General features: G+C 48.6%; 1 pseudogene; it reads left to right on the top strand.

Moving 5' to 3' along the window:
- The first annotated feature begins 554 nt into the window (after positions 1-554).
- Positions 555-14,137, top strand: LOC132821398 (beta-1,3-galactosyl-O-glycosyl-glycoprotein beta-1,6-N-acetylglucosaminyltransferase-like; annotated as a pseudogene).
- The last annotated feature ends 5,705 nt before the right edge of the window (positions 14,138-19,842 follow it).

Consider the following 19,842-nt stretch of genomic DNA (forward strand, 5'->3'; position numbering starts at 1 on the left):
GGGCTGGAATCAAACTCTGGTCCTTGGCACTGTGCTCTAGCAATGCTAACCTCTGAGCCACTCTCAGCCAGGGGAATTGTTTTTTTGGATTCATATCAACTTGCTGTGCTCAGATTCACAGCTTTATTATGAATGGTCAAATCACCATCATTCCAATTTCGCATGAGAGAGAGAGAGAGAGAGAGAGAGATGGTGGTGAAGTTTGATTTACTATTGTCACTTTTTTTCAAATAAATTCATGGGATGGGGGCATCGTTGGCTAGGCCAGTATTTATTGGCCATCCCTAATTGCCCTGAGGGCATTAAGAGTCACAGGACAAACAGGTAACCACCTTCCCGTCTCCTGACCCTCTCTTCATCCAAGAGTTACCCCTCCCACATTGTTGTGGGCTCAATGGCAGGTTCCTTCCTGAAAGAGCATCTCAGTCCAGGCTGGGGTGTGGTTTATTGGGCTTGGCTGGCTCTGTGTTCTCTCTGGTGGTAGGTTCTCCGATCCAGACTGTTCACCATCGTGATCCACTCGTTTACTTCACCCGGGCAACACCGGTCCAGGAATGGCCGGAGAGAAGCGGAGACTGGGGAAGGAAATGCCTGTAGCCAAGCAAGCAGGCAACGAGAGGAGCCTGGACTCCGACAGAGAAACAACGGAACATTGGCTGGGTTTCATCCAGAGGAGGGCAGGAGGAGTTACCGAGAGTTACAGAGGGCGAGGGAGGAGAGAAGTTACAGAGAGAGGCAGAGAGGAGTTACCCAGAGAAAGAGAGAGTTACCGAGAGAGGGAGGAGAGGAGTTACTGAGGGAGAGGGATGAGTTAGTGGAGGAGAGGGATTACAAAGGGAGAGGGGGGTTATAGAAGTGGAGGGGTTACAAAGAGGTAACGGAAAGAGGGAGAGGTGTTAAAGTGGGAGAGGAATTCCAGAGGGAGAGCAGTTCTGGGGGGAGAGGGAGTGAAAGTTGGAGCCATTCGTTGAATCTTGGGGAAAAGGGAAGACAAGAGTCTCACAAGGAGAGAGGACTGGCTGGGGTGACCTCTCCAGCAAATTGCAATCACTCCTTCCCCAAGGCCTGGTGGAGGCAGTGCTGCCCAGCACAGAGGGCATCCATTCTGCATTTACCTATTGCCTTTAGGCTGGGGACACTGCCCTCTGGAAAGTGCCATGCCCAAGCTGAGCCAGCATTGTGCCCACTGTTCATGCCTCAGATCAGCGCTGTGTGTGTTCAGGGTGGTCTTGTTGTGCCAATGGCTGCTGGTCCAAAGAGGAGGGGGCAGGCTGACTCTCAGGCTGGTGAAACCAGGCGCCAGTCCAATGCAGGAACACCTCCTGCTGGTCGAGGAGAACTCCACCTGCTGGCAGATCATCCAGGGGGACAGGCAGGAGTTGGAAAGGGCCCTCCTCAACTCTATTACTGTGTCCCTCAAGCACCAAGCCTGAACATGACCCGAAATTGCAGATTGTTTGTGAGGGCCCGCAAGTATATCACTGTCCCCCTGAGCCCTGAGGAGGAACACTTCCCCTTGGCTTACTCCATGGTCATCCACCAGAGCATTGAGATGTTCGAGAGGCTTCTACGGAGCATTTATTTCCCACAGAATGTCTACTGTATCCATGTGGACCGCAAATCCCCGAGTCAATTTCATGCGGCAGTTCAGGCCATCGCTTCGTGTTTCCACAATGTCTTTGTCGCAGCCAAGCTGGAGTGGGTCACCTATGCTGGCTGGAGCAGAGTTCAGGTGGATCTCAACTGCATGAAGGAGCTGCTGGACAGCCCTGTCCCCTGGAGGTACTTCATCAATGTATGTGGCCAAGATGTCCCCCTGAAGACCAACTGGGAGATAGTCCGCAGCATCAGAGCTCTGAACGGCTCCAACGTGATTGAGTCAGATCCTGCACCAGGGTTCAAAAAGGTAACCGCCTTCCTGTCTGCTGGGCCTCTCTTCATCCAAGTGTTTTCCATCCTCCCTCTCTCCATCATTTCTCTCTCCCCTCCAGTCCTTCACTCCTGTCTGTACAAAGAGAGACAGGGTTGTTAAAACTGTTCAGTTGCATGGAGGGAGGTTCAGAATGTACAAAGGAATATAGAAGAGTTGGAGAGTTGAGCTGCACACGGAGCAGAAGGGCAATTGACGTTTCAGGCCCCTATGCGCCTTCTGGCTCTTGGCTGCTCTGAGACACCTTCCGACCACCTCTAGGACAGCCCATCCAGATTACCCTTTCTCAGGACGACAGCGCTCAGAATGGCCTACCCACCTACTGGCTCTAGGGGCAACTGGCATCAAGGTGGCCTACCCACCCTCTGGTTCTTGAGGTGACAGCTTTCAGGACGATCCATGAACGTCCCAGCTCACAGTAAGGTCTGCCAGACCCAGGGACACACATGACAGGTTTACCCATCATCTAGCTCTCGGGGAGACTGTCATCAGGGTGGTCTACCCGCCTACCCGGGACAGCCTACCAACCTTCAGGTTCACAGGATGGCCTACCTGCCCTCCAGCTCTCGAGGTGACAGCTTTCAGGATGACCTATGAGCCTCCCAGCTCACAGTAAGACCTACCAGACCCAGAGACATGCAAGACAGTGCAGGTGATAAGCCCAACAAACCATACGACAGTTAATTACCAACAAACAGAGTCCTTTCTAGTCCAGAGTCCATTAGTACAGGCATTTCTCTTCAAAATGTAGAGTCCATTTCCAGGCCTGAGGGGTGGAGAGAGTGCCATACAAGGCCTTGAAGAGACTACATCAGAATCAGTCTGTACATTTTTCTCTCATTTAAAACATAAAATAATTATATTGACAGCAAGTTTCACCTGCCTTTTTCATGGGATGAAGGCTTTATCTTATGAAGGAAGGTTGAACAAATTGGCCTTAACACATTTAAGTTTGAAAATCTGAGAAATCTTTTTGAAATGTATAAATTTCTCTGAGGGAACATAAGGTGGTTGATGGGACATTGCTTTCTCTTGTAGGTTTGACAAGATGTTCTGTAGAATAAGATATTGTCAGACTCCTACAGCACTGAAAAATACCCTTTCATCCAACTCATCCATGTCAACCAGGTATCCTAATTGAAACTAGTCCCATTATCCTGTGTTTGGTCCATGTCCCTCTACACTTGTCCAATTTATGTTGTCTGTGAAATCTTGTAATTGTACCCACTACAACAATTCTTTTTGGCAAATTGCTCCGTATTTGCACTACCCTCAGGTCTCACCTTAATCCTATGCCCTCTGAGTATGGACTCCCCCATCCTGGGGCTATTCACTTTTTTTGATTTCCCACACAATTTTATAAACATCCAATACTCCAGTGAGAAAAGTCCTAGCCTATCTAGCCTCTCCTTATAACTAAAACCCTGCAGTCCTGGCAACATCTTTGTAAATCTATTCTGCATCCTTTGTAGTTTAACAACACCCTTCCAATAGCAGGGCGATCACAAATTTACCCAGTACTCCAAAAGTGACCTCACCAAATGCCTTGCAGAATTATTTTCCCCTGAGAGGGGTGTGGCACTGTGTAAATCTCTTCTGTACAAAGTTGCGAAGGTTGAGTTGATGAAGTTATGAAAGGGTGAGCAAGCTGACCGTTTTTTAAAAAAAGATAAGGACCCCGGGGCAACCGATAGAAATGTGGAATTGAAATTGTAACCAGATGAGCAGTGATCTTCTTGAATGGTGGAGCAGACTTGAAGGGACGAATGGCTGACTTTTGCTATGACGTTGGTGGAGACAGGTTATGCCTTAGTTCAAGTAAAGAGTAGGGAGTTTTCTGACCACTCAGCTGAGGAAAGGGCTTTGGTGTCCCTCCTGATAACATGAACCTTGAAGTTAATCTCCCTCTGCGCCAGTCACAGAATTAAAGAATTCTTGCCGAAGGATGCTATTCAGCCAATCGTGTCTGTAATTATTCCACATCTAGTACCAATCTCCTGCATTTCCACACACAACTCTGGCAACATTGTTGTAAATCTTTTCTGAACCTTTTCAAGTTTCACAACATCCTTCTCATAGCAGGGAGACTAGAATTCCAAACCAATGTCTTGTTCAGCCACAGCATGACCTCCCAACTCCTACACACAATGCACTGACCAAGAATGGCAAGCGTAGCAAACACCTTCTTCAATACGCTGTCTATCTGCAACTCCCTTTTCAAGAAACTATGAAACTGCATTCCAAGATCTCTTGTTTCATCATCACTCCCCAGACTTTACCATGAAGTGTATTATTCCTGCCCTGATTTGCCTTTCCAAAATGGAACACCTCACATTTATCGACATTAAACTCCATCTGGCACTCCTCAGCCTATTAGCCCATCTGATCAAGACCCCATTGTACTCTGAGGTTGACTTGAAATATTACTCTGGATGTAGGTTTGCTGGAAGGTTCATTTTCAGATGTTTCATCGCCATACTAGGCAACATCTTCAGTGAACCTTCCAACTCAGCAAACAAACCTACATCGAGAACCTCAACCTGAATTACAAATCTTCTCAAACTTTGTTGATATATTACTGTCATGTATCTCAAGTTACAGTAAAAAATGTTGTCTTATGTGCTTTACAGATATTGATAGGTTAAGTTGGCAAAAATGTTGGCAAATGGAGTGCAATGTTGGGAAAATGTGAAGTTGTTCATTTGGAAGGGAAATCAAAAGAATAGAATATTATTTAAATGGAGAAAGCTTCAGAAAGCTGCAACACAAAGGGATTTGGGGGAACGAGTGAATGAAACATGGAAAGCTTGCACACGGGGGACAGCAGGTAATTGGGAAGACTAATGGAATATTGGATGAAAACAAATTCCTGGAGAGACTCAGCAGGTTGGGTAGCATTCGTGGAGAGAAAACAGAGTCAATGTTTTGAGTCTGGTGATCTTTCTTCAGAATGTTTGCCCTTATTTGAAGGGGGTTGGAGTATAAAAGTCAGGAAATCTTACTGCAACTGTGCAAGGTGCTTGTGCGAGCACATCCGGAGTACTGTGAGCACTTCTGGTCACCTTATTTAAGAAAACATGTTTCATGGGAGGAAGTTAAGAAAATGTTCAGTGGGATGGCCCCCATTATGGAGGGATTGTCTTAAAAAGAAAAGGCTAAACAGGATTCTACTCACTGGAGTTTAGAAGAACGAGAGGTGACCTCATTGAAGTGGACAGGATTAAGAGGCTTGACAGGATAAATGATGAAAGGATGTTTCTCCTCATGGGAGTGTCCAGGACCAGGGGGTGTATTGTCTCAGAATAAAGGGGCACCAGTTTCAGACTGAGATGAGGTGGAATTTCCTCTCTCAGAAGTCTGTGAATCTTTGGAATTCCTTGCCACAGAGAGCTGTCCTTGTATATATTTAAGGCTCAGATGGATAGATTCTTGGTCAGTGGGGAATTAAGGGTTACGGGGATAGGGCAAGAACATGGATGTGAGGAATGTTGAATCAGCCATGATCCTAGTGAAGCTGGCTTGAGGGACCAAATGGCCGACTCCTGTCCCGACTTGTTAATGGTCTTACATTTACTGATGAAACTGTTCAAAGATGTTATCGCACAACTCTGGAGCAGAAGCGACTTGAACCTGGGTCTCCGAGGCTCACACTGCATGGATCCTAGTTTACTTTATATCATGCGCTTGACATTGATGCTGGTAGTTATGGCTGCAATTCGCACCAACCTGCCTTAGATCAAATTAATGAAGCGAAGCCACTGCAGGTTTTCAAAAAGTGTCTCCAACCTCGCATTATGCATTGATGAAGCAGCTGAGAATTTGAATGCAGAGAATGTTGTCTGAACTGGATTCAATGAAGTGTTTCACCAGGCGCCAGATAAAAATGGCTGGACAACAAAATTGACAACACAAGCCCTGATTTATGGATCTTGTTTTGGATGAGAGGTTGGTCAGTTGGTAGGTGGGAATGATCCACACAGCTGGGACATATAAACATCAAGACCCGGAGCAGGAGAAGATGATTTGGCCCTACATGACGCTCACCATACTGTATGATCATGGCTAATCCTCTATCTCAATGCCATACTACCACTTTCTCCCCATGCCTTTGATGCTTTTGAAACCTAAATATTTGTTAATCGCATTCTTGGGTATATTGGATATATTCAATGACACAGCTTTCTGTGGTACAGAATTCCATAACTTCACTATCCTGTACGTAAAGAAATGTTTCCGCATCTCAGCCCTAAATAGACGACTGCTTTTATTCAATATGTCAGTGATATCAATCTTGGAGTATGTGGCAAAATGCCCATATTCGGGGCAATGATAAACCTGGAGGATTGGCAAATGGTGAGGATGATGTAAATTATCCAGAGTCATCACAATGAACAGACAGCATCGAGTCAGAGGTGAATACAGAAGAGTGTAAGGTGATATGTTTTGGGAGAAGGATGCGGAGAGGTAATAGAAATGTAATGGCACAATCGTAAAGAGTGCACAGGGTTAGAGGGATCTGGCAATAAACATTCATCAACATTAGAAGGTGGAGGAGGCCGTAAGAGGGTAGAAAAGCAGAAGTCTTCATAAATAGAGGCATTGATGCCAATAAATGGTTGAGTTATGCTGCATGTCGAATTGATTTAGCCCCAGTTGGATTGTTGTGGTCATTTCTGGTGACTTTAAAATGATGTGAGGGCCCTCAGGTCAGGGAGAAGAGGAGATTTCGCAGAATGGTGCCAGGGTTTAAGTTGGATGGCTCAGTTGGAAAGGTCAACGATGCTCCCATTGGAACAAAGGAGATTGGGGTGAGGTTTATTCAATGGGTATAGGGTGAGCACTCGGTAATGAAGTCAAGGAAATATACTTCACTGCTCACCGATTGTACAAATGCAATGGAATGCAGATGTAAGATTTTGGGTTAGAGGCATGGTGAGGATAACTGAGGAATTGAAACGCAAATGAAACTTAAACTACATTTGTATGAGATGATGGCCAGTTCCGATGTAAGTTGGATTTAAAAAAAAGAGTTCCTTGTATGTATGCTCCCATACATACAAGGAACAAGAGTAGGCCATTGGCCCTTTTGATCTTGTTCCACCATCCACATTCCTGCATACCATCGATAATCTATCCTCCCCTTGGTAACCAAGGATCCATATCTTCCATGCATGATGCCACAAGGACCGAGGATAAAAGATATCTTTTGACACAATGTGAATAAAGTGTCTTGTGGAAGGGGTGGCATGGTGTCTCAGTGGTTAGCACTGTTGCCTCACAGTGCCAGAGACCTGGGTTCGATTCCAGCCTTGGGCGACTGTCTGTGTTGAGTTTGCACATTCTCCCCATGCATGCGTGGCTTTCCTCCGGGTGCTCTGGTTTCCTGCCACAATCCACAAAGATGTGCAGGCCAGGTAGATTTGTCATGCTAAATTGTCCATCATGTTTGGGTGCATTAGTCAGGGGCAAATATCAGGTCGGGTAATGGGTGTGGATGGTTTGCTATTCAGAAGATTGGTGTGGACTTGTTGGGCCAAATGGCCTGTTTCCATTTTTGTTTTCTTCTTTACACGGGCACTACCGCCTAACTGCGGTAGTGCTTATTTTTTCCCCAGCACCCATAGTGTGTGTGTGCAGGTGTGAGACACAGTGAAAGACACGAAGTGCACAAATCTTTATTTAAATTTCCACCACCAGGAAGAAAGGAAACACCCGTGTGGCCTGTGACAAGCAGTGCCCTTCACATCAAAGGGCAATGCTGTGTGATCAAAACAGTGAAGGGGAGGGCAGGGACTAAATCAAAATAGAGGTGGAGGGGGAAATGATGCACTCCACTCCCTGCGGCACCCACCTCTCCCTGAACAACTCCAGGGTGTTGGTGGACACCGCGTGCTCCTTCTCCAAGGACACCCGGGCTCTACCGTAACCGCGGAAGAGGGGCAGGCAGTCGGCCCTAACGACCCCCTCCACGGCCCGCTGCCTGGACCAGTTTATGGCCAGTTTGGCCAGGCCCAGGAGCAGACCCATGAGGAGGTCTTCAGACCTGCCCTCCCTCCTGCGTACCGGGTGCCCGAAGATCAGGAGCGTGGGATTGAAGTGCAACCAAAAGCAGAGGAGGAAGTTTTTGAGGAAATCAAAGAGGGAGTGCAAATGCCCACACCCAATATACACATGGTCCACGGACTGCACAGCACCACAGAACAAGCAGTTGGGCTGGGAGTCCATGAACTACCGCAATCTGCGGTTGCAGGGGACCACTGCATGCAGCACCCTCCACCCCAGATCCCCGAGAGAAAGGGGGAGGACTCCCGCATAGAGAGCCCTCCACTGGGGATCCCCACCACCCGGTGGCTAATGGACACGCCAAGGCGTGTCCGGACGGTGGATGAGGGAGAAGAGGTGGACGGTGTGCAGCAGCAGTCGATACAGGGCCCGCCTTTTTACGTCCTTGAATGGAACAAAATTAAAATTCCGGAGGCGGCGCAGGTTGTGGGGCACAGGCTCCCGCGGGAAGTACGGGACCTTGGGGCCAATGTGTAATTCTGTCCGGGCTGGGGTGAGTGCGGACGGGATCCCACCACACACCTCAGCGTCCTCCAACTAGAGCACGACGTCGGGTCTGAGCACTGCCGTGTTAAGGCGTTCGAATGGCGGTGGTCACGTACCGGATGTCTACTGCTGCCCTGCTCGCTATGTCTTGCAGCAACATCCAGCCCAGGGCCCCGGCACCCAGCATGTCCCCGACCTTGGTCGCCCTCGCCGCCACGGCCCTCCCCTCCGATAGCCACTCGAACCTGCGAGCACGGAGGTGCGGATTCCTGAGCAATGGCTCCCTGACGACAGCCGCTACTCCTGCAGGAGGGTAGGCGCGGTGCGATTCGACCATGTTCCAGACAGTGATCAGGTCCTGGTAAAAGACAGGCAGCACCTTGAGGGCGACCTCCAAACCGTCATGGTCGGACAAACAGGAGCTGCATATCGTAGTTGAGGTTACGCACATGGCTGAAAAAAGTTGATAGGGCAGACATTTGAATGAGTCGTCACCGTCACAAGGACGCGCAATCTGTCCGAGGTTATCTAGAGTCACCAAAGCTGCCGGGCAAGCCCGGATTGGTTTTGTTCTGATAAATGCACGCATCCCCGCATGGGTCAGCGCTCGTTTGCATGTATTAGCTCTAGAATTACCACAGTTATCCAAGTAACAGTTGGAGCGATCAAAGGAACCATAACTGATTTAATGAGCCATTCGCAGTTTCACTGTACCGTCCTTGAGTACTTAGACATGCATGGCTTAATCTTTGAGACAAGCATATGCTACTGGCAGGATCAACCAGGTAAATGGCCTGTTTCCATACTGTAGAGAACATATTGTGTGGTGTCCTGCACTCTGAGGGAGGAGCTTTGGCTTCAAGTCCTACTCCAGGAGCTGAAGGTGTCTTCATTGCTATTGTGAGACACTCAAGGGTATGGGCCAAGTGCTGCAAAATGGGATGAGAATAGCTCGGAGCTTGTCTTTTTGACCAGTGCAGACACAATGGGCGGAAGGGCAACTTATTATTTTGGTGCTCTAAACCTCAATAACCAGAGAGCATGGAGTCATAGCATCATACAGTATGGAACAGACCCTTCAGTTCAACCTGTCTGCACTGACCAGTCATCCCAATCTGACCTAGTCCCATTTGCCAGCCTTTGGCACATATCTCTCTAACCTATTCCTATTCATGTCCACATCTAGATGCCTTTTAAATATTGAGTAACCTCTCACCCTCAGAACGTACAGCCCTCCACTCTCTCCGCTCCAATCCCAACCTCACCATCAAACCCGCAGACAAGGGAGGCGCGGTGGTAGTTTGGCGCACCGACCTTTATACCGCTGAGGCCAAACGCCAGCTCGCGGACGCCTCCTCTTATCGCCCCCTTGACCACGACCCCACCTCCCACCACCAAACCATCATCTCCCAGACCATCCATGACCTCATCACCTCAGGGGATCTCCCATCCATCCCCTCCAACCTCATAGTCCCACAACCCCGCACCGCCCGTTTCTACCTCCTGCCCAAAATCCACAAACCTGCCTGCCCCGGCCGACCCATTGTCTCAGCCTGCTCCTGCCCCACCGAACTCATCTCCCAATACCTCGACACGGTCCTGTCCCCTTTAGTCCAAGAACTCCCCACCTACGTTCGGGACACCACCCACGCCCTCCACCTCCTCCAGGATTTTCGCTTCCCCGGTCCCCAATGCCTTATTTTCACTATGGACATCCAGTCCCTGTACACCTCCATCCCCCATCACAGAGGACTCAAAGCCCTCCGCTTCTTCCTTTCCCGCCGCACCAACCAGTACCCTTCCACTGACACCCTCCTTCGACTGACTGAACTGGTCCTCACCCTGAATAACTTCTCTTTTCAATCCTCCCACTTCCTCCAAACTAAAGGAGTTGCCATGGGCACCCGCATGGGCCCCAGCTATGCCTGCCTCTTCGTAGGATATGTGGAACATCTTCCGCTACTACACTGGCACCACGCCCCACCTTTTCCTCCGCTACATCGATGACTGTATCGGCGCTGCCTCGTGCTCCCACGAGGAGGTTGAACAGTTCATCAACTTTACCAACACCTTCCACCCCGACCTGAAATTCACCTGGACTGTCTCAGACTCCTCCCTCCCCTTCCTAGACCTTTCCATCTCTATCTCGGGCGACCGACTCAACACAGACATCTACCATAAACCGACTGACTCCCACAGCTACCTGGACTACACCTCCTCCCACCCTGCCCCCTGCAAAAACTCCATTCCATATTCCCAATTCCTTCGTCTCCGCCGCATCTGCTCCCAGAAGGACCAGTTCCAACACCGCACAGCCCAGATGGCCTCCTTCTTCAAGGACCGCAGATTCCCCCCAGACGTGATCGACGATGCCCTCCACCGCATCTCCTCCACTTCCCGCTCCTCCGCCCTTGAGCCCCACTCCTCCAACCGCCACCAAGACAGAACCCCACTGGTTCTCACCTACCACCCCACCAACCTCCGCATACAACGTATCATCCGCCGTCATTTCCGCCACCTCCAAACGGACCCCACCACCAAGGATATATTTCCCTCCCCTCCCCTATCAGCGTTCCGCAAGGACCACTCCCTTCGTGACTCCCTCGTCAGATCCACACCCCCCACCAACCCAACCTCCACCCCCAGCACCTTCCCCTGCAACCGCAGGAAATGTAAAACTTGCGCCCACACCTCCACACTCACTTCCCTCCAAGGCCCCAAGGGATCCTTCCATATCCGCCACAAGTTCACCTGTACCTCCACACACATCATCTATTGCATCCGCTGCACCCGATGTGGCCTCCTCTATATTGGGGAGACAGGCCGCTTACTTGCGGAACGCTTCAGAGAACACCTCTGGGCCGCCCGGACCAACCAACCCAACCACCCCGTGGCTCAACACTTTAACTCTCTCTCCCACTCCACCGAGGACATGCAGGTCCTTGGACTCCTCCACCGGCAGAACATAACAACATGACGGCTGGAGGAGGAGCGCCTCATCTTCCGCCTGGGAACCCTCCAACCACAAGGTATGAATTCAGATTTCTCCAGTTTCCTCATTTCCCCTCCCCCCACCTTGTCTCAGTCGGTTCCCTCAACTCAGCACCGCCCTCCTAACCTGCAATCTCCTTACTGACCTCTCCGCCCCCACCCCACTCCGGCCTATCACCCTCACCTTGACCTCCTTCCACCTATCCCACCTCCATCGCCCCTCCCCCAAGTCCCTCCTCCCTACCTTTTATCTTAGCCTGCTTGGCTACTCTGTCTCATTCCTGATGAAGGGCTTATGCTCGAAACGTCGAATTCCCTATTCCTGAGATGCTGCCTAACCTGCTGTGCTTTAACCAGCAACACATTTTCAGCCTTTTAAATATTGTCATTGCACCAGCCGCCTCCACCACCTCTTAGTAGCTCATTCCAGGCACACATCATCCACTGCATGAAAAAGTAACCTCTCAGGTTTTTCCCCTCTCACCTTAAACCCATGCTTCTAGTTTTGGACTCCCCCACCCTTGGGAAAAGACCTTTGGCTATACAGCTGACATGGGAGGAATCAAAATGGGGCAAGAACAGAAAAGGAGGTCAGCTAAACAATTCTGAGCAGCAACAGAAAATTGTAGCCAAGCACTAGCTAGCTTACTGAAACTGGCTCCAGTTAAGTGAGAAGGCAGGAAGACCGAAACAACACTCAACAGGTTATGTAGAAGTTTAAGGTCAATGATCTAATGCTAAACATCATGTACCTAGATCAGGATCTGATTGATCAGTTGCGTTGCTAAGGCTTGAAATCAAAATGTAATTCATGAAAAGGGAACGCTGATTTGTGTGTAAAAGTGTGATTGCAACTGCCTGTTTCAGACTCTCCAGGCAAGGGTGGGCTATGACCCGGCTGGTTGAGTCTTCTTCCATGTATGTGATAAAGGAAGCTGTGTGAGGTGTACTATCATCCGGCTGATCATTTCAACATCTATCCATGCCCCTCCTGATTTTATGAACTTCTGTAAGGATACCCCTCAGTATCCGACACTCCAGGGAAAATAGCCCCAGCCTATTTGACCTCTTACTGGAGCTCAACCCCTCCAATCTCGGCAACATCCTGGTAAATCTTTTCTGCACCCTCTCAAGTTTAACAACATCCTTTCTTTCGAAGGGCAACCAGAATTGTATGCAGTATTTTAAAAGTGGCCTCACCAATGTCCTCTACAGACAATAGATCACATTTGGTGATGGCAAAGGCATATCAGAGATAGTCAAAGATACTCCTACTTATAGACAATAGGTGCAGGAGTAGGCCATTCGGCCCTTCGAGCCAGCACCACCATTCATTATGATCATGGCTGATCATCCACAATCAGTATCCTGTTCCTGCCTTATCCCCATAACCCTTGGTTCCACTATTTTTCAGAGCTCTATCCATCTCTGTTACAGTTGCAACATTACATCCCAACTCCTATACTCAATGCACTGACCAATGAAGGTAAAGGTATCAAACACCTACTTCACCACCCTGTCTATTTGCAATGCAACTTTCAAAGAACTATATCCCTGCACACCATGTCCTTCTCTCTAAGGCAAAAGCTCTGCGTTCAAGTCCCACTCCAGGAGTTGATGACCACAGGAAAGCGTCTCCATTGCACTGGTGAGGCATGAAAGGCGATGTTCCCAGTGCTGGAAAATGAGACTGGAGTAGCAAGGAGCCTGTTTTGCCAGCGCAGACACGATGGGCTGAAGGATCTATTTTTCTGGTGCTCTCAACCTTTATGACCGGAGGGCACAGCTTGAAGTGTATTTTTGGAGCCAGATCCACTGGGAGAGTTTGAGGATGAGTTTTATGTTGGCTCAGCGAATGAGCATTGGGAGATGGTTTGGGAGGCAGGGATATGGGGAAATAGGCAGGTGACTGGCACTAGGCAATATGAGTGCGAAAGGCCTGAGGGGCTGAATGGCCTTGTTCTCCACTGTAAGGTGAGTAACTGAGAGAAGGAGTGTGCATGGATCTTGCTGGAGCTGGAGGCAAGGAGAGTGCAGAGGAGTTGGGGAGGGGAAAAGTCATAGGCGAAGTTGAAAAGCTATCATTTCTACTTTCTCGTTTTCTCACTCTCTCTTGCGCTTGTCTTTTAGAAATGTTGGCAATACCACCACGATACCCTCGACCAAGTCGTCTTGATGGCGCAACTGAAAGACCATCCGAACATCAACACCTCCATCTTGGTGGGCAGTGCCTACTTCATGGCCACCAGAGAGTTTGTCGGCCATGAGTTTACCAGTGCTGAGATCCAGGCCTTCCTCAAATGGTCGGAGGACACCTACAGCCCGGATGAGCATGTGTGGGCTACCCTGCACAGAATGCCCAATGTACCCGGCTCTATCCCGTACACCAAAGGGGCCACCAGGACACTTGGCCGGGCAGTAAAGTGGTCCTTTGAGGCTGGTGACGTTGCAAGGGGTGCCCTGTACCCTCCCTGCACGGGAAGGTATCGCCACTTGGTTTGTGTGTATGGGGCAGGAGATCTACAGTGGGTGGTCCATCAGAGATATTTCCTTGAAAATAAGTTTGACCCCAACATGGACAACACGGCAGTACAGTGCATGGAGAAATATCTCCGAAACAGGACACTTGGTAAAACGTGGTCTGGGTTGGAGGTTGGAACAGAGTAAACCTCGGTGATGGTGGTAGGCGCGGTGGATGAGACATCGGAAACACTGAGAGACTGGGCACTATGAGACTGTATACTATACCCCTGGCTGTTGTGGAGGCCAGGCACTGTGAAACTGCATGCTGCAACATTGCCACTGTAGCACTAGGCAGTGTGAGGCTGGGCACTATAGTGTTGGGCACTGTGGAGATTGGATACCTTCATACTATCCACTGTAACACTGGACACTGTGAGACTTAGCACTGTAACATTAGTTACTGTGAGAGTCAAAATGTGCGGTGCTGGAAAAGCATGGCAGGTCAGGCAGCATCCGAGGAACAGGAGAATCAATGCTTCAGGTATAAGCCCTTCATCAGGAATGTGGGAGAATAAGGGCGTTGAGAGATAAATAGAGTGAGGGTGGGGCTTTTGGGGAAGGTAGCTGGGAAGGTACTCAGTAAATCCAGCTGTGAAGGGGGGGGTGATTGCGATTGGCCAGTGGGGAAGGTCGAACATATAGTTAGGAAGGAAGATGGACAGTTCAAGAGGAGAGACCGACTTGGAGGGGTGGATCTGGGATGAGGTGGGTGGAGAGGAGCGATTAGGAAACTAGTGACGTCAATGTTGATGCCCTGTGGTTGAGGGTCCCAAGGCAGAAGATGAGGTGCTCTTCCTCCAGTCAACGGATAGCTTGGATTTGGTGGTGTAGGAAGTGTCATTGTGGAGTGGGAGGGGGAGTTGAAGTAGTTGGCCACAGGTCGATGGGGTTATTTATGCCCAGTCTCACAGGGACACATCCACCAATAATACTCAACACTGCCCGCGTGGGCACTGCATTACTGGAACACTGCCCGCGTGGGCACTGCATTACTGGAACACTGCACTAGTGGGCACTGCATTACTGGAACACTGCCCGCGTGGGCACTGCATTACTGGAACAGTGCACAAGTGAGCACAGTACAGCTGGACACTGCAAGACCACTTTGTGACCATCACTTTTTTTTTATTTTTCTCATTTTGGTTTGGAACTGTGAACTGAACTCTGAACAGTGGCTAGTTCTTCTTTTAAAAACAACTGTAGAGACAAAAGACTGGTGTTTGCTGTTAGGATCTGGCCAGGAAAGATAATGCAGGTGAATTACAGCTCTCTGAACACAGCAGACAATTCAGCACTGAGATGTAGTTCTGCTCAGGGACTGACAGCTGGATGGATATTGAATGGGTCAGTCAGTAAGAGGAATGCTGCCTGGCAGGTAACCACAGAGAATGGTGAGAGAGAACGCAAAAACCATGAGTGACCTCGCTCTGACTGGATTTTGGGCTTGGAGGAAGTGCTTTTTTGGAAGTTGCTGGACTGGTCTGGTCTTCTTTTTTGGTTTGACTTCGTCTAGTTATTTCCCCAGTTATTAACTTGTTAAAAGGTCTGAGATGAGAATGAGAGTCTTCAGGAATGAGTATTAGTCTCCACAGGTCTTCAGAATTTGTTCGCATTGACTGGTGACTTTACGTTCAAACATGGTGTACAGTTCTTATGCCTGTAATACAACCCAGCATCAAAGGATTTCATGATGGCCTACTATTTATCATTGAAACTGTTATCAACTGGCAAATTAAAATTTTAAACAAGTTTATCTCTTAACTATCTGCTGGTGTGCGAATTGGGGGGGGGTGCATGGGTTTATGATCATGGTTAGGAACAATTGAACGATTTTGAGGGTCATTGAATGGTTGAACGTCACTGTGTTGCAAATCCAGTGATTGGGAGGCAGGTTTTGGTTGAGCTTCATTCTCCTGTGGCACTCTGGACACCGTACCTCCAGGTGCAATAACTCTGGACGTTGTCACTCCGGACTCCGTACCTCTGGGCACAATAACTCTGGATACTATCACTCCTTGTATGGCACTGTCAGTCCGGACACTCCAACGCTTGACACTGTCACTCCGGTTACAACACTGTCCCTCTGGACACTATCACTAGATACTGTGAGATCAGACTGTGACACTGGACAGTGTAATGCTGGACATTGCGATGTCAGATGTTTTAACTATAGACACTAACACCGGAAATAGTGACACTGGATATCATTTGGATGCAGATAGAAATGAAAACAGTCAAAAAGAAAACAAATGAGATAGAATCTACTTGTAGAAATGGGAACTAAATGGGACTGAGTGAGAATGATTATGGCTGTCTAATGAACAGAAATCAGAACACTGCAATGATGTCCACATGTAATTGAGGATCTTGGGGTGGTTTGTATAAAGAATACCAGATATGCGGGAGTGAGTTTCAGACTGGAATCTAATCGAGGGGTTCAGGGTGGTTTCTGTACAAATGACAGAAGCTGACCTATGTGTGTGAATGGCCCGTGTTAGTCTAACATCCAGGGATTATTTAATGGACCTTGCTTCATACTTCAAGGACTCAGACATCTCCATTTTATCCGTCTCCCACCAAAATTGAAGCTATACAAAGAGAAATGTTGCCTCTGTAATGCCATATGTAATGCCATCTGTATACATCCAGGGCAGGTACAATCCTGGGATTGATAAGAGCAAATCTCCCTCCACTTCATCCTCATCAAACACTCCCAGGACGGGGACAGAATGGTGTTAGGTACAGAGGAAGAACTCACCTCGACATTGTTCCCATCATTGTTCCTTTGGCCATGGGTTTGAAATGCCATCCCCACGCTGTCATTGACTTTAGATCTGTCTTTGAATTTTGTTTCATCATTTAGGGATGTATTCAGCCCAGTGAGCCCTCACAGCTCGCTCTCCCTCATAGGCATTGACAATGTGTCTGTCTCTCCTCTTCTGTCTCCCTATTTCTCTCCCTGTGTGTCTCTCTCTCTCTCTTTGCCTCTCACTTCTCTGCCACCCCCCTTCATCTCTGCTTTCTGTGGGTTTCTGTGGGTTCGTGACACCATTGCGATGTTAAGAGAGAGTGTACCATGAATGTGGGCAGTAAACAAGGTCATTTCCAGCTTGGTGAGCTAGTACCACCCCAGCCTCAAATTTACCTGGACCATCTCAGACTCCTCCCTCCACTTCCTAGACCTCTCCATTTCTATCTCGGGTGACCAATGCAACACAGACAATTACTACAAACTGACCGACTCCCACAGCTACCTAGATTACACCTCCTCCCACCCTGCCCCCTGTAAAAATGCCATCCCATATTCCCAACTCCTTTGCCTCTGCCGCATCTGCTCCCAGGAGGACCAATTCCACTATCGAACTGCCCAAATGGCCTCCTTCAAAGACCGCAATTTCCCCTCCGACATGGTTGACGATGCTCTCCACCGCATCTCCTCCACTTCCCGCATCTCCATCCTTGAAACCTACCCCTCCAGTTGCCACTAGGACAGAACCCCACTGGTCCTCACCTTCCACCCCACCAACCTCCGGATACATCGTATCATCCTCCGTCATTTCCCCACCTCCAAACAGACCCCACCACCAGGGATATATTTCCCTCCCCACTCCCTCGTCAGGTCCACACCCTCCCACCAGCCAAACCTCCACTCCCGGCACCTTCCCCTGCAACCAAAAGAAGTGCAAAACTTATGCCCACACCTCCCCCCTCACCTCCCTCCCAGGCCACAATGGATCCTTCCATATCCGTTGCAAATTCACCTGCACCTTCACACACATCATTTACTGTATCCACTGCACCCGATGTGGTCTTCTCTACATGGGGGAGACAGGCCGCCTACTTGCGGGATGTTTCATGGAACACCCGCACCAACCAACCTAACCACCCCATGACTGAAAGCTTTAACTCCCCCTCCCACATCCAGGTCCTTGGCCTCCTCCATCGCCAGAATTGGCCACATGACTTCTGGAGGAAGAGCGTCCACCTAGGAACCCTCCAACCACAAGGGATGAATGTAGATTTCTCCAGCTTCCTCATTTCCCTCCCTGCACCTTATCTCAGTCCCAACCCCCAGATTCAGCGCTGCCCTCTTGACCTACAATCTTCTTCCTGACCTCTCCGCCCCCACCCCCTCTCCGGCCTATCACCCTCACCCTCACCTCCTTCCACCTATCATATTCCCAGCGCCCTTCCCCCAAATTCCCCCCCACCTTTTATCTCAACCCGCTTGGCACACCAGCCTCATTTTTGAACAAGGGCTTATGCCCGAAACGTCGATTTTTTTTGCTCCTCAGATGTTGCCTGGCCTGCTGCACTTCCCCATTAAAATATTGTTGTGAAAACCCGTCTGATACCTAAAGCTCATTAGTGTAAGGAAATTTGCCATTTGACCTGGTCTGGCTTACATGTGACTCCAGACCCACAGCAATGTGCTTGACCTTTAACTACCCTCTAGACAGTTGGGGATGGACAATAATGCCGGCCCAACCAATGATGTTCCCATTTGTGACCAAATTTAAATAAAGTTCTCCAGCTCTGGAACCCTCCTGGTAATCTTCCTGTGCCAATTATCCAAGATTGATGAATTCTTTGGCAATGCATTTCAGTTCAGCTCCCAGTTCAATGTTTAGCTCAATTAACAGGGTTTGTGTAGCTCTAATTTTTAATGTTTGCTTTAATGATTAATTGCATTAGGTACTTATCTGTGATCATCATCTCAACTTGTCAAAGATCATAGAATCCCTAATTGCAGAAAGAGACCATTTGGCCCATAAAGTTTGCATCGACCCTCCACAACCCAGGCCCTGGTCATGACACGGGCTGCTTCAGGCACAGCCAACTCCATTTTCACCTGTAACTTCATGATCAGCTTGTCTTTCTCCCTGCCTCACAATTATTCATCCCTTTGTCTGCCAGACTGCTCTTCTCTCTCTCTCTCTTTCTGGGCACCATCTATTGGAGAAGTGGGACTCAAGTAAGTTGTTCTCTCTCACTGGTTCCCTTCATGCGAGTTTCAGGTCTAGTCTGGTTGACCATCTCCTCACGAAGTGACGAATTTGGTTCCTCATGTTGCTACTGCGAATCTGATGCTCCCCAGTCAGAATCTGTTCTCAGTCCTTGCCATTTGAAGCACATCTTTGGGGTGGTGTTTAAAGGGCAATCAACATTTAGGAGTGAAGTGATGTAACAATCAGCAAAAACAACCTTGACCATGTCTGTCCTGCTACCAGTTGTTAGGAAGAAGTACTTTACTGTGTTCATTGTGTGTGTTGCCAATTTCAATTTCGAAGCTGAAGCCGATTAGCATTCCTGTTTTCGTTCCTCACTCATGTCTGAAACATACATCTTTAACCATGCATTATATATCAGTCAGAACTATTTCATGTCTTCAGAAAACACTTCTGGGCCAGACCAGGTAAGATTCCCAGATTCCCTTTGGTGAAGGACATGAGTGAAGCAGATGTGAATTTACAGCAATTGGTGTTAGTTTCATAGTTCCATTGCAGAACCTAACTTTCAATTCCAGATGGATTAATTATTTGAGATTAAATTCTGCCAATTGCTGGTATTTGTATCCTGGGTGACTGCATTACAAGTCCAGTGAGGTTCACCCAGTCCAACTACATCACAAGTTACATTATTTCCCAACTATCAACACCTTAGTTTCCAACAGCACTATCTGTGTGTGCAGCAGCTCATTTGATTCTCTCTCCCCCACCATTTACACCCATTTGTTACTGTGTAGGTGCTACAGTTTGATTTCAAAATGTGTGCATTTCAGTTGGAAAACTACAAATGATTTTGTAATTTTAACTTTATTAATTGGTTGGTTATTAATCATTTATTTC

The sequence above is a fragment of the Hemiscyllium ocellatum genome, chromosome 13 (assembly GCF_020745735.1).
Source record: "Hemiscyllium ocellatum isolate sHemOce1 chromosome 13, sHemOce1.pat.X.cur, whole genome shotgun sequence".
NCBI classification, from domain to species: Eukaryota; Metazoa; Chordata; class Chondrichthyes; order Orectolobiformes; family Hemiscylliidae; genus Hemiscyllium; species Hemiscyllium ocellatum.